Genomic DNA, 11,893 nt, shown 5'->3' on the forward strand with positions numbered 1-11,893 from the left:
CCAATTCCGATTTCTCAGGAATTGATCTTTACTGATTAAATCAATCAAATCACCCCGAAGTTAGAGATGGCTGCCCCTCGTCCTCTTAGAGACTATGTCGCTCCTTCACGAGCTGAACCGCACTCAAGTATCGCACGACCTGCGATTGAGGCGAACAATTTCGAACTGAAACCTTCATTGGTACAAGCTGTCCAACAGAACCAATTCTCTGGAAGCCCTGCGGACGATCCTAATCTCCATTTATCCGTGTTCATGCAATATGCCGACACTGTCAAAGCTAACAATGTTAGCTCCGAAGCTATTCGATTACGCCTTTTTCCCTTCTCCTTGAGAGATAGAGCTAGGGCGTGGCTTCAGTCCCTGCCTTCTAATTCCATAACTACATGGGACGAACTAAAGAGAGTATTCTTAGCTAGATATTTTCCGCCTAGCAAAAATGCTATGCTAAGAGGTCAAATCAACGGATTTACCCAAAAATATAACGAATCACTCTTCGAAGCTTGGGAGCGATACAAGGACATGCTTAGACTATGCCCACATCATGGACTCGAACCATGGCTGATCATCCATACTTTCTATGGTGGTCTACTTTATAACACTAAAATGACTATAGATGCCGCTGCTGGCGGAGCTCTAATGGACAAACCCCATGATGAAGCATACAACCTCATAGAAAACATGGCACAAAACCTTTATCAACGGGGAGGAGAACGAGCTGCTCTAGAGAAAACCCAAACCAAAGGAGGAATGTACGAAGTAAGTGGTATAGACCACGTTAACGCTAAAGTAGACGCTTTAACTCAAACGATCGAGAACTTAACCATCACTCCTTCAGCCACCGCAGTTGTTATAGCACCTAACTGCGAGATTTGTGAATTAACTAGACATGTCGTTGCCGAATGTCAACTCCTGACTGGTATTCCATCCGATCAAGTAAACTACGCTCAGGGAAACCCTTACTCTAACACGTACATGAAGGATAGAAAAACACTTAGAAAGGGGGGGGGGGGGTTGAATAAGTGTAGCTTTAAAACTTGTAAGATAAAAACAATTTGCACAATGATTTTTATCCTGGTTCGTTGTTAACTAAACTACTCCAGTCCATCCCCTTGGAGTGATTTACCTCACCTGAGGATTTAATCCACTAATCACACAAGATTACAATGGTTTTCCACTTAGACAACTTCTAAGTCTTCTAGAGTATACTGATCACAACCTGATCACTCTAGGAACAATCTGCCTAGATACCCTCTAAGACTTTCTAGAGTATACTGATCAACAACCTGATCACTCTAGTTCTTACAACTTAATGTAAACAAATTCTAAGAGTTACAATGCTTCTTATAAAGCTATTATCACAACTGTGATTTTCTCTTAAGTTTAAGCTTAATCTCACTAAATATATTACAACAGCAATGTAGTGAGGTTGAAGATGAAGTTTAAGAGCTTTTTGAATTTGACAGCGTTTCTGTATATTTGCGCAAGTGTTGTATTCAGAATTCGTAATTCGTAACCTTGCTTCTCATCAGAACTTCAATATATATAGGCGTTTGAGAAGATGACCATTGGGAGCATTTAATACTTTGCGTGATCCGTACAGCATTGCATTTAATGTTTCACTCTTTTGTCAACTACCTCGAGCCTTGCTTTCGCTGTGTCTACTGACGTTGCCTTTAATAGCTTTCAACGTTCCTTTTGTCAGTCAGCGTAGCCTGCCAGCTAGTACTTGCTTCTGATCTGATGTTTGTGTAAACAACGTTTGAATATCATCAGAGTCAAACAGCTTGGTGCAGAGCATCTTCTTGTCTTCTGACCTTGAAGTGCTTCTGAGCGTGATACCATGAGAACTTTAGTGCTTCTGCTTCTGATCTCAAGTCCTTCTGATGCTTCCATAGACCATGTTCTGATTCTGCTTGACCATCTTCTGATGTCTTGCCAGACCATGTTCTGGTGTTGCATGCTGAACCTTCTGAGTCAGTGCTTCTTGCGCTGATTTTGTGCGTACTCTTTATATAATTTCTGAAATGGAAATTTCATAGTATTAGAGTACCACATTATCTCATACAAAATTCATATACATTGTTATCATCAAAACTGAGAATATTGATCAGAACAAATCTTGTTCTAATAGTACAACCCTGGATGGAGGAACCATCCAAACTTTTCGTATAAGAACAACAATGCATTGTACGCACCTGGACAAGCACCTGTTGTCCCACCTGGCTATCAAAAAGCGCCTGTAGCTGCTCCAAACGCCCCTAGGAAGTCAAATCTAGAAATCATGATGGAAAACTTTATAGCTTCCCAACAACAAACCAACAAAGACTTCCTAAATCAAAACATTCATAATAGTGAGCAACTAAAACAATTATCAAACAAAGTAGATGCTTTAGCTACACATAACAAGATGCTAGAGACACAAATCTCACAAGTAGCTCAACAACAAGCACCTACTACTGCCCCTGCTGGCACGTTTCCTGCTCAACCACAACCTAATCCTAAAGGACATGCAAACGCGATTACACTGCGAAGTGGAACGAACTACGATGGACCTATCGATCCTAGAACTCAAAACGCACCCATGTCACAACAAGAGCCAAAGGAAACCAAAAAGACATCAACTGATGATCAAACTGCTAAAATGAATGAAAACGACACCGAAGTGGAACCTGAAAAAGAAAAACCTTATGTTCCACCACCACCTTATAAGCCACCAATTCCTTACCCTCAGAGATTAGCTAAATCTATAATCGAAGCGCAATTTAAAAAGTTTGTAGAACTTCTAAAACAATTAAACATAACCATACCTTTCACAGAAGCTATAACTCAGATGCCTTCGTATGCTAAATTCTTAAAAGAAATTCTATCGAACAAAAAGAAACTCGAGGATAACGAAACTGTAACGCTTACCGCAGAATGTAGCGCTATCATTCAAAACAACATGCCTCCCAAACTAAAAGATCCTGGTAGTTTTTCCATACCTTGTGTAATAGGAAGGGCTGTTATAGATAAAGTCTTATGCGATTTAGGAGCCAGTGTTAGTTTGATGCCTCTTTCAACCTGTAAGAAACTAAAACTAGGTGAGCTTAAAACAACGAGAATGTCTCTTCAACTGGCTGACCGTTCAGTTAAATACCCTGTAGGAATGTTGGAAAATATCCCTGTGCGAGTAGGTCAATTCTACATTCCAACTGATTTCATCATTATGGATATCCAGGAAGATTCTAACATCCCAATCATATTAGGAAGACCATTCTTAGCAACTGCTGGTGCAATCATAGACGTTAAAAGAGGAAAACTAACCTTCGAAGTAGGAGAAGAGAAGATTGAATTTATTCTATCTCACTTCTTAAAAGCACCCGCAATTGACGACACATGTTGTTTCATGGACATCACTGACGAATGCGTCAGAGAAACAAAAATTGAATCACTCGAAAACCCTGAAATCCTAGAAATCCCAATAACCGAAACATCTGATGATGACACGCAAGAAGAAAACCAAAACCTAAGTTTAACCGAATGTTTAGCACCAGCACCTGAACCTACACCTGCTCCTAGTAAACTGACTGACGAACTCAAAACACTTCCTAACAATCTAAGATATGAATTCTTAGATACCGAACTTGAACGACCTGTAATAGTCAATGCTGACTTAGGACCAATTGAAACTAAAAAGTTATTAGAAGTCCTAAGGAAATACCCAACAGCTTTAGGCTATAAGATATCTGATCTCAAGGGAATAAGCCCTTCTGTCTGTATGCATCGGATTATGCTCGAGGAAGACTCGAAAACCTCTAGAGAACATCAGAGGAGACTTAACCCGATCATGAGCGAAGTAGTTAGGAGGGAAGTCTTAAAACTCTTAGAAGCTGGGATAATATACCCCATATCCGATAGTAAATGGGTTAGTCCCGTTCATGTAGTACCTAAAAAGGGAGGAGTCACGGTGATAAAGAATGAGAAAGGAGAAACTATAACCAAAAGAGTTGAATCTGGTTGGCGAATGTGCATAGACTACAGAAAACTGAATAAAGCCACTCGTAAAGACCACTTTCCCCTGCCATTCATAGATCAAATGTTAGAACGCTTAGCTAGACATTCCCACTTCTGCTACTTAGACGGTTACTCTGGTTTCTTCCAAATCCCAATCCATCCTGATGGCCAAGAGAAAATAACTTTCACCTTCCCTTTTGGAACCTTTGCCTACCGACGAATGCCATTCGGATTATGTAACGCACCTACGACATTCCAAAGATGTATGATGGCAATATTCGCCGACTTCCTAGATAATATTATGGAAGTCTTCATGGACGACTTATCCGTATGTGGACAAAGTTTCGAGGGATGTCTTGCGAATTTAGAAAAAGTTCTAGAACGTTGCGTGAAGGTTAATTTAGTCCTAAATTGGGAAAAATGTCACTTTATGGTACAAGAAGGGATTGTGCTAGGACATATAGTATCAAATAGAGGAATTGAAGTAGACAGAGCTAAAATAGAAGTTATTGAAAACCTTCAACCTCCAAAAACCGTTAGAGAAATATGAAGTTTCTTAGGACATGCTGGTTTTTACCGACGCTTCATTAAAGACTTCTCGAAAATAACTAAACCATTAACCGAATTATTAATGAAGGACGCCGATTTCGTCTTTGATGACAAGTGTTAAGAAGCTTTCAAAACCCTTAAGGAAGCATTAATCTCCGCACCCATCATGCAACCTCCTGATTGGACTGAACCATTCGAAATAATGTGTGATGCAAGCGATTACGCTGTAGGCGCTGTCCTAGGTCAAAGAAAAGATAAGAAACTTCACGTTATTTACTATGCAAGTAGAACTATGGACGAAGCTCAAATGAACTACGCTACAACTGAGAAAGAGCTTTTAGCTGTAGTTTTCGCTTTGGATAAATTCCGCTCATACCTAGTAGGAGCCAAAATAATAATATACACCGACCACGCCGCTATTAGGTACCTATTAACTAAAAAGGATGCTAAACCGAGACTCTTAAGATGGATCTTGCTATTACAAGAATTTGATTTAGAAATAAGAGACAAAAAGGGAACAAAAAACGTAGTAGCAGACCACCTTTCTCGCTTAGAAAACCTAGAACCTGAAACCGTACCTATTAACGATGATTTTCCTCACGATAAGCTTATAGCTCAACTAGAAAGAAATACTCCCGATGAACCTGCCGCAACCACCTTTGCAATGACCATTATACCCTGGTATGCGGATTTCGTGAATTATTTAGCCGCTGGTGTACTTCCCCCTGATCTAAGCTACCAACAGAAGAAGAAATTCTTCCATGACTTGAAACAATACTATTCAGACGACCCTCTTCTTTTCAAGAGATGCCCCGATGGAATCTTTAGACGTTGTGTACCTGAGGAAGAAATAGGAAGTATAATAACGCATTGCCATTCAGCCCCTTATGGAGGACATGCTAGCACGTCTAAAACCTATGCTAAAATCCTCCAATCTGGACTCTATTGGCCTAATCTATGGAAATACGTTCACTTTGCCGTTATAAACTGTGATAGATGTCAACGAACCGGAAATATCTCAAGATGAGACGAAATGCCTCAAAAAGGCATTCTAGAAGTAGAAATATTTGACGTCTGTGGAATAGACTTTATGGGTCCCTTTCCATCATCATTCGGAAATAAATATATCCTCGTAGCTGTCGATTACGTCTCGAAATGGATAGAAGCTATCGCCTCTCCTACAAACGACACACGAGTAGTGATCAAATTATTTAAAAATGTCATCTTTCCTAGGTTTGGTGTACCAAGACTGGTGATTAGCGATGGTGGATCTCACTTCATTTCAAGAATCCTTGAAAAACTTCTTCGAAAATATGGAGTGAATCATCGAATAGCGACACCATACCATCCACAAACAAGCGGACAAGTAGAAGTCTCTAACCGAGAAATAAAATAAATATTGGAAAAGACTGTTGCTATATCTAGAAAGGATTGGTCATCCAAGTTAAATGAAGCTTTATGGGCTTATAGAACAGCTTTCAAAACTCCAATAGGAACCACCCCATTCAAACTCGTTTATGGAAAATCATGTCACCTCCCGGTAGAATTGGAACATAAGGCTTATTGGACCATTAAGAATTTAAACTTAAATTACACTACCGCTGGTGAAAAACGAATTCTAGACATAAACGAATTAGACGAGCTTAGACAAGACGCTTACGAAAACGCTAAAATCTATAAAGAAAGAACGAAAAAATGGCACGACAAGCGTATATCTAGGAAATTTTTTAGCATAGGCGATAAAGTCCTGTTATTTAATTCTAGACTAAAATTATTTCCTGGAAAGCTACGATCTAGATGGTCTGGTTCATTCGAAATTACTAACATATTTCTGAGCGGAGTGATAGAAATTAAAGGAAAAACGGTCGAGCCTTTTGTCGTAAATGGGCAACGTCTTAAACATTACCATCGTCTCGAGAACGATGAAAATATTCAACTTTTAAAACTTGACGAGCTGCCCGCTCATCCGAAAAAATAATTTTCATTTAAATCGTCGAGCTTACGACATAAAACAAAGCGCTTAGTGGGAAACAACCCACGTTTTTATTTCATTTTCTTATCTTTATTTTATTTATTTATTTAAAATATTTTATTTTATGTTGTTTTTATTTTAATTTTCTATTTAAATTTTTATGCTTTTTGCCACTTATAATAATTATTATAATTATAATCATTATTTTAATCATTGTTATAAAAATCCCATATTTCTATAATTATTATTATAATTTCTTACATCTTTTAATTTTTATTTCTTTTTAATTTTTCTTTTTTCCAACACTAGCCTAAGTCTAACTTAAATTTCATATTTTTCAACTTATATGCTAATCTAGTTACTAACTTATCAAGATGCAAGAAGTTGACAATATGGAAGTTGTGTTCCGAGGAAGAGAACAAGAAGCGAGATATGCTAAACTAGCTCAGAGGCAAATGGATTTGACTCGCTATCCTCACCACCCGACTATGAAGAAGTTAGGAATCGACGAAAGTGTCATGTACTTGCTGAACCAAATCGGTTGGACCGGTTCTCACCTAATCCGTAAATTCTGTACCTACCGAAAGCTGACTCTGGAATTCTTGAGCTCATTGACTTACCTACCTAACTGTGGACAAGGATTGAGGAAAGGAATTATCCTTTTTCGACTCTTTGGATTGGAATATCAGTTTTGTGTCCGTGATTTTGCTGCTATGTTAGAAATTCCTAATGGAGCGGATGCATTCACCACAGTTCAAGAGGAACTATTTGCTTACCGAGAGTTGGAAAATTTCTGGGGTAAGATTACTGGAAACGATAATCCTGAAGAGCATGAGTTTCACTCAGAGAACATCCATAACCCTGCTTTCAGATACCTGCATAAGATTATCTCTCACTACATTTTCGGTAAACCAGAGAATGTCACTGAAGTTTCCAGAGAAGAACTGTTCATCATGTTCTGCACTTCTCAGAATCGTCCGGTCAATGCTATTACATTTATGCTAGAAAACTTCGAGCGCATCACGCAAGACGAAGTTTCACCTATTATGATCGGCGGATTCGTCACTATGATTGCAAATGCTATAGGACTGAGACAACCACTGCTTGGATTGACACCGATGGTCTCCCTATCGCTATGGACATTCAGTTCTGCTTTAATAGAGGTATCATTGGAAACCTTGGTCCTGATCAGTTTGAGCTACTTATTGATAACAAAGTACTGGATCAGTTCACCTTACCGAATCCGAGGACGAGTGTGCACAACCCTGCTAATTGGCTTTACTTTGGTCAGATTCCTGATAGAGAGTCATCTCCTGAAACCCCACAAGCCTATGAACATTTTGATGATGACATGCATGTATCGGAATTGGAACCTGAACCTGACACTCCTCCCGGATACTTTGACATGAATCCTCCCGAGGGCGAGCCCGTGCCTGAGTATGAACCTATGCCCGAGGATGAACCTGTGCCCGAATATGAGCCTATGCCTGAAGATGAACCCGTTCCTGAGTATGAGCCTGAGACTCCTACTGGTTCACAAGAAGATCAATCTGAAGATATGACCGATGTCGAGCCTGAACAACAACATCATGCTGCATCCGCTGAATCAGTGGCCCCGAGAAATGCTCCTCCAAGGATCGAGCATGCTTATCATCCGATCACACATGGCCAAGCTATAGATGCACTACAACATGAATTCCAGCATATGCGCGACGAGATACACACTCTACAAATGCACTTCTTCAATTTCATCGACACCGTTAATGCTCAATTCGACGAAGTCTTCAAGCACATTTATTCTAATGTGCAAAACAACAGAAGTGGCTAGATGTTGACTTTTAGAATATTAGATTTTTATTTTTAGTTTTAGTTATTTCTTATTTCTAGTTTAGAGTTTACTTTTATGCATTTTACATTCTGCTGCTATTAACACTTAGTACCCAATTTTAATTCGAAATGCAATATTTTATTCATCACTGCTACTGTGTTTTATCTATTCTGCTATTGACTTCTATATATTCATGAATGCATATAATATACTCGGTCTGGTCACTAACATTTTGCTGTTTATAGTAATAAACCATGTCACTGTTCTGTACTGTTCATCATGTTTTATTGTACCTGTCAGAACGTGACCACCAAAGTGCATGCAAGGCAGGCATTTTCCCTAGGCTAGGAGACGTCCGTCTCCACCTCTGTGGGACCACCTATCTGCATGCAAAGGACAGGAGACGTCCGTCTCCATACTCTGTCCCCCAGCAATCTGCACACCTGAGACGCGCGTCTCCCAAGGGTGTGTGGCAGCTGCTATTTTCCCTTGACCACACAGACCACTATAACTCCCATTTTGAATTTTGAATTTTGAATTTCAAAATTCATCATTCAATATTATTTCTCTTCCCCATTATTTCTTCCATTTAAACACCATAAACCACATTCATCCCTCCATCATCACCTCCATAACTCTACATCATTTCCCATTCTTCCATCCATTCAAACTTCAAACACCACCATAAATCCCTTTTTAATTCTATCTTTAATCCACCACTTCCAAACCTCACTATAAATTCATACCACCACCATTCTTTATCTTCACAACCTCCAAACCATTTTCTACTCTTCTATTCTCCACACTCTTTTCTCCCAAACACACTATGCCTCCGTGTTCAATCATCCGAAGTGTGCGCCCTGAGAGACCACCTCCCGACCTTTCACAAATTATTTTTCGAGAGGAAAACAACGATGCTCAACGAACCAAATATCTTGCTTTCTATGAACGTTCAGTTGTCCCCACGAAATTCGTGAACACTGAGTGTCTAGAAACTTTGGGTCTAATAGATGGTGTCACCCGTTTACTCACAAAATCTAGCCTACACCACCTCTGTACCGAACCCGTACCCACTTATGAGCTGCTCGTCTTAGAGTTCTTAAGCTCTTTCAACTACGACAGTCCTTCTGATCAACCACTCTTAACCGGCAACATCCAATTTCGGATGTTTAACCGTGAATATAACTTAGATCGAGAAGAAGTTGCTACGTACTTGCATTTTTCTAATGCACCAAATGCTCATCGCACCATTTTCGAAGAACTCCATGGCCGACCTTGAGAGCAACTCGCTTTTGAATTATGGTTTAATCTGACTGGCGAAAATGCTACCGATTGGAGGAATCTTCACGCTTCTCACATTCAAAATCCCGCTATACGTTATTTTCAACGTGTTTTGGGTAACACTATTTTTGCAAGATCCAACAACCACAAGGTAAACCAAAATGAGTTATTTTTCCTTTTTTGTGCGCTAAATAATATCCGCATCAATGCCGCACCATTTATGCTCCAACACATCCAAGGATGCATCAACGCTCCCACTACAAACCCATTCTATTTTGGTGGAATTATTACCACATTGGCATATGCCTTAGGTCTCGCTGACGACCTCATCTCCCTTTCCCATCACATGATGCCTGCTCAGTCCCTCGATCTCACTTACTGCCGTGACTCTCACATGGTGTCACCCTATCATGATGGCCGTTACACTCTGGTCGTCAACAAAGTTCTAATTCCAAATGTCATACTGCCATGCCCCGAGCAAATCAACATCCGTTATATTCAGCGTTGGAGGCTTATTAATGAAGATCCTCAAGAAAACCAACCCGAACATCCTAATGAGTCGGTGGATGAAATGGAACAAGAGTTCAACCAAGCAGATGCTGATTTCAACCAACCTCCTCAAAATAATCCTCCGCCAATTACTCTCGATGCCATGTATGCTGCAATTCAACGCCAAGACCAACTTTTTCAAGCTATGCAGACAAATCAAGACGAAACATTAAGGCTAATTCGAGAAATGCAACAAGAGCACTGTGACTATGCTATTAGGACCGAAGGCCACTACACAGAAATTGCTACACAATTGAATGATCTCAACCTTCGTGCAAATGGCTCTCCTACTAATAGACGTCGACGTGTTCGCACAAGAGGCGCAAGCAGTTCTCGCAACCGCAACAACAAGGAGTAGTTCCTATGCATTGAGGACACTACATCATTTAAGTTTGGGGGAGTCGTATTACTCGCTTTAGTATTATTTTTCTTTTATTTCCTTTCCTTGTAACGTTTCTTTTCAAATTCAATAAAGCATATTTATGAAATTTTAAGTCTTATACGCATATTCCTGTGTCTATTATAACTTTTCTATTTTCTTGAGCCATGACAATTTTTTTTTATTCCAAACGATAAACGCATAACCCCGCATGTTCGAGAGGTACGAAGCTACTTACTTAATACATAGAAACCAGAGTAAAGATTCGAGACAATACCCTTATCGTCCCGACACTCTAAAACCCCCAAGTATGCTTAACCGATTTGAATACCCTTTATACCGAAACCATTGACTTTAATTTTGAAGTAACCCTTATTAGTTTATTCTAGCAGTCGGCTCCGTCTTAGACACCAACTATGCAAAGAGTCGATGAATATAAGTGTATGATCCATATAATTATTATTATATGCTTAATTGCCAATAGAAATGTACCTACTAAGTAAGGTGATCCTCACACGATCACTTAACCTAACGGTTACAAATCTCAAATGTTAAAAACTCATTGTGGATTGGTTCAGAAGTTACCTGGTACTGAACTTGGTAGAAAGGACTATGGTTCGATTCCCCACAATCCACAAATGAGCGCTAAGGAGTATACCACATAAATGTGCCAGAACTCCGTAAAAAGGATCATAGTCACTAACCAGCTACTCTGCTATGTGCGTGTCAAGATAATGGGCTTAATGTGATTGCACGCGAATGAAACGGGTAAAACAAGATGATAAGTCAAGGTCGAGCTATGATAGCATGATTCGGATTGATATGCACGCTGGGAGTTGTCTAGTGTCGCTACTGTAAGTTTATTGCTAAGATTCATCTTATAAGTTTCCAACGAAAACACTCTGTGGCTGAGTACGACCCGAACGACATGGCGGACATGCATTTCATTTCGCTGTCCTCCCATTTTTATCTTATTATTTGCTTGAGGACAAGCAAAGGTTCAAGTCTGGGGGAGTTTGATAACACAATTTTATATCATATATTTAGCTTAAAATTCATAAGTATTATTAGCATTTTCTTTTAATTATATTGTTTTATTATGATATTATGCGAGTATTTGCGATGTTTCAGGTTTTGAGTTCATATTGAGACTATTTGTGAAAAGAAGAAGAAATGGAGCAAAACTCATTATTATTTATTCTTAAAAGATGAAAGAGAGGTGTTGAAGTAATAAAAGGGTGCAAAAGAAGACCCAATTATGCAAAGATGCAAGCCCAACCCACGAAGGAGCTAGACATGATCACTTGCACGTGGCCCACATTGAAGAAGACCAAGTAAAGTG

At 39.5% G+C, this 11,893-nt stretch overlaps 1 non-coding gene across 1 annotated transcript; it reads right to left on the minus strand.

The window, feature by feature from the left end:
- Nucleotides 1-441: 441 nt before the first annotated feature.
- Nucleotides 442-548, minus strand: LOC131621133 (small nucleolar RNA R71). Its single transcript, XR_009289463.1, has one exon. It is a non-coding gene; the product is annotated as a small nucleolar RNA R71 (small nucleolar RNA).
- Between the last annotated feature and the right edge of the window lie 11,345 nt (nt 549-11,893).

Source organism: Vicia villosa, linkage group LG7 (assembly GCF_029867415.1).
Source record: "Vicia villosa cultivar HV-30 ecotype Madison, WI linkage group LG7, Vvil1.0, whole genome shotgun sequence".
NCBI classification, from domain to species: Eukaryota; Viridiplantae; Streptophyta; class Magnoliopsida; order Fabales; family Fabaceae; genus Vicia; species Vicia villosa.